We start from the raw sequence: 4,769 nt of genomic DNA on the forward strand, positions 1-4,769 counted from the left end.
AGAGATCAACCAAAGGACTTGTATGCATGCATATAAGCCAAACCAATGGACACGGACAACAGGGGGATGAGACCATGAGTGGTGGGGGTGCGGAGGTTGGGGGTTAATGGGGGGATGAGGACACATTTGTAATACCTTAACCAATAAAGAAATTTAAAAAAAAACCTTTTGGTATATGGGATGACATTCCAATAAACTGAGCCACCTAGCCAGGGCTGTTGTCAGTCATTTTTATTAAAATAATCTGGGATTCTTTTATTTTTTTTTTTGAGAAAAATATGGGAAAATAAATACTCAGGTCATAAGCCCTGTAGGAAACCAGAAATACTTGGTATTAATAAAAAAATAATAATAATTAAAATGAGTCATAATTAACATGCTATTTATAAATTTTTTAAATGAATAATTTATAACATGCATGTATTGTTTTCTAGTTGTTACTTCAAAAACATAAGATAACATACTCTTTAGGAAAGATGAGATTATTGGAGATACTCATAATAGCAGCACTAAAATAAAAGGATTTCATAAATATTTGCTCTGGTTTTCTACTATGCCCCAAACAAGTGGCTTTTAAAAATACTAGATGAAGTGAGGCTAAAGTGTTTAATCATTCTGAAAACCTATTTATTGTGTACATATCACATAGCATTAGAGATTATTTCTATTATAGCACAAACCAAAACACAATTAAGCACAATTAGTTTCTTCCCTGTGAGAGTTTGAAATCCTTGTTACCCCTTCAGTTTTTGAGACACCTTCCCATGTAGAGGGTGAATTTTGCAGTGCCACTGTGTGAGAAAAATTACTGAGATCCCCTGCAGCCAGCAATTCAAGCGATTGCATATCCTTGCAAAGACAGTGAAAATGAATTCTGTGATAAAAACTGTTCCTGGGGGTTGGAGGTGACAATTGTAGACTACGCAAATGGTTGCTGCTCTCTCTGGAGGTTCAGGGTGGGAGCTATTCAATGAGAGTTAACTTGCATGTCTAGATTTTGTAATGCAAAGTAATACCTAGATAAATGGGATCTCAAAGTAAAGAATGGATATAATTTCTATGTAAATTGGATATCATTGCATGATAGTCTCTTGTTATTTGGTATGTATAACTAAGAGATTATGTATTCAGCAATAACGGAGGAGGAATGATCAGTAAAGAAAGATGTCCTGCACTTTATCTAAAATTTGTCTATAGATAGAAGTTGAATAGGCAGTCTTATCACACAATAAATTTGATGAATACTAGTACTGCAGAAGCATACCCTGCCACACTCATGAGAAAGTATTTTAAAGGTTAGTTGCATTAAAGGTATCTCAGGATCTTATTTCAAAATATTCCTTAATAATTTCAAGAGGTAACAAAAGCAAAATCAGCAGGTAACTCACACACTTAAAATTTTCTTAAAGTTTCTAGTGTGCCTTATGATTGGTGAAATTCAACATATTCATAAGGATTTTTTCATTTGTCTAAAAGCTTTTAGCTTTGGCAGAAATCAATGAGCAATTTAAATTAAAGATAAGTTTAGATGATTCAGAACATTTTGAATGTTTTATTATTTTATTTTATTAATTTATTTTTTTTATCAGCCTACTTGATAGCAAATAAAGATTTAGGTATGTTATTCTTTTAAAACTTCTGACTCCAGTGTTTTTCTTTTATGTAAGACACTTCCCTCATGTTTTTTGCCAAATTTTGGTTGGCATTGCAAAAATGACTCTACATTGAAATCACATGTGTGTCATTTCTTCATAAAATGTATTATTAAAAAGCAATGGAAAGAAAAGTATTATGACATTCACATAAATATATCCTTTAATATTGAGAAGCACATTTCTTATTTTTTTTCTGTATGTGTTACAATTGAAAGATAAAATAACTTCCTATTTTGAGATAGCCAAAATTCATTTTTATAATTTACCTACACTATGCCCAGTGGGCCTAGCTGACAGACATTTGAGAAAACATTGAATAAACACAGATCTCACTCTACTTGCACACAGCATGTTCACTATTTGCCTGAATATTAGGGTACCAACCAAGTTTTCTTCATTCCCATCCCTAGTTCAAGGTTTATCTCCAGCATGGGAAGGAAGTTTTAAAGAGACAGAATATTATAATAGCATTTCAGTATATTTAATTAAAAATATGTCTTTATTAACTAAATTTAATTTATGACCTCACTATATTCCTTATGTTCACTAAATAGTTCTAAATGTTATTCTGTACTCACTCTCTACTATTTCTAATATCTCTCTTCTGGACTATTGCCAATGACTTCCTCCCCACTATGTTTGATCATGATACCTTGCTCTCCCTGTCTTAATCCTCCATAATGTTATAAGAAAAATCACTCTGTAAAAAGTAAAAATTAAATCTGACTTTAAGTACTTAAAATATTTAAATGGTTCCTGTTTTTTTTCCCCCCATTATATTTTTTATTGACTTCAGAGAGGAAGAAATAGAAACATCAATGATGAGAGAGAATGGTTGACTGCCTCTTGCGTGCCCTCTACTGGGGATTGAGCCCAAAACCCTGGCATATGCCCTGACAAGGAATCAAACTGTGACCTCCTGGTTCATAGGTCAACACTCAACCCCTGAGCCACACTGGCCAGGCAGTTCCTGTTTTCTTTAAGGTTATCCCAAACTTCTTAGGATGGAATACATGACTCTCTCAGAAATAATCCCTGATGATGCTTTCAGCTTCATTGCATATACACTATCTCCTTAATTTTTCCTAGGTAACTCCTTGTGACAACATCTAAGATACCTGTACTTCGGAGCCACAATACAATATTCTCCCACCTTGCACTAACCCAAATTCAGTTACAAATCTATAGAATTTATGGCACAATCTGGTTGAAGGAAGTTTGATTGCACTATCACCTTCCCACCCCTAGAAGATAGCCATGCTCATTCTTCTCATTAAATGAAAAGATTCCATTACTGATATTGCATTATGTCTTGTCTTGCAACTTTGAAACAGAGTACAACATGGAGGTTGCCTAAATCAAATCCTTGTAACTATGCCAGGACAGCAAATCTCTTAGTACAAAGATTTTGAATGGCAAAAGAGGATACAGATGGAAGGTAAAGGTCAGATTATGGTGAATGGTGGTCTTGGCACCAGATCTTCTGGGGAAGTGAAGCATTTAGTATTGAATGTTGGAAATGGAAAAGTGGGACCAAGCAACACCAAATATATTTTTTTACAAGGCTTTTGCCAAAGATTCCTAAGGAAATGTCAGTAAAGTTTGGGCCATGAAGGCTGCTGTTTAAATTCATATGTTCTGACAAACATTTTTCAATGAAAACCAAATCAAATTTTTAGATAAAATGTTGGTCCATGACTAATGAACTCAGGCTGGATAAGACACCCAAGCAGACAGCTGATGATTGGGACTCTTCTGGGATAACTACCAAGAATCATTGCTATTTGTGATGATCAGGTATATACCATACACAACAAATGACTGGGAAGAGTTCAGGGCCAGAGTTCCAGGCACAGAAAATTGGAATTGTGCTTCAAGTAGAATAAGAAAAGGATGTGTCAGACTAAGAGGTGGAAAGGGCCGGGGAGGTTTTTAAATATTAAGTACTAGAGGCCCAGTGCACATAAATTTGTGCACTCGGGGAGGGGGGGGTCCCTCAGCCCGGCCTGTGCCCTCTCTCAGTCTGGGACCCCAAGGGGGATGTCCACCCTGCTGGTTTAGGCCCGCTCCCCAGATGATTTGGCCTAAGCTGCCAGTCAGACATCCCTCTGGCAGCCCAGGAGCCCTTGGGGGATGTCCACCTGCCAGGGGGAGCAGGCCTAAGCTGCAGTCGGACATCCTTAGCGTTGCTGAGGAGGCAGGAGAGGCTCCCACCACCACCGCTGTACTGGAAGCTGTCAGCCTGGCTTGTAGCTGAGCAGAGCTCCCCCTGTGGGAGCGAACTGACCACCAGGGGGCAGCTCCTGCATTGAGCGTCTGCCCCCTGGTGGTCAGTGTGTGTCATACTGACCAGTCATTCCCAGTCTTTCTGCAGTTAGGATCAATTTGCATATTACCCTTTTAATATATAGGATAGAGGCCTGGTGCACAGGTGGGGGCCGGCTTGTTTGCCCTGAAGGGTGTCCCGGATCAGGGTGGGGGTCCTGCTGGGGTGGGAGGGGGGGGTCCCTCAGCCCGGCCTGTGCCCTCTCTCAGTCTGGGACCCCAAGGGGGATGTCCACCCTGCTGGTTTAGGCCCGCTCCCCAGATGATTTGGCCTAAGCTGCCAGTCAGACATCCCTCTGGCAGCCCAGGAGCCCTTGGGGGATGTCCACCTGCCAGGGGGAGCAGGCCTAAGCTGCAGTCGGACATCCTTAGCGTTGCTGAGGAGGCAGGAGAGGCTCCCACCACCACCGCTGTACTGGAAGCTGTCAGCCTGGCTTGTAGCTGAGCAGAGCTCCCCCTGTGGGAGCGAACTGACCACCAGGGGGCAGCTCCTGCATTGAGCGTCTGCCCCCTGGTGGTCAGTGTGTGTCATACTGACCAGTCATTCCCAGTCTTTCTGCAGTTAGGATCAATTTGCATATTACCCTTTTAATATATAGGATAGAGGCCTGGTGCACAGGTGGGGGCCGGCTTGTTTGCCCTGAAGGGTGTCCCGGATCAGGGTGGGGGTCCTGCTGGGGTGCCTGGCCAGCCTGGGTGAGGGGCTGAGGGCCGTTTTCAGACTGGCCACACACCCTTCAGGGTGGGGGTCCCCTCTGGAGTGCCTGGCCAGCCTGGGTGAGGGGCTGA

This window comes from Myotis brandtii, unplaced genomic scaffold (assembly GCF_000412655.1).
Source record: "Myotis brandtii unplaced genomic scaffold, ASM41265v1 scaffold159, whole genome shotgun sequence".
Classification (NCBI taxonomy): Eukaryota; Metazoa; Chordata; class Mammalia; order Chiroptera; family Vespertilionidae; genus Myotis; species Myotis brandtii.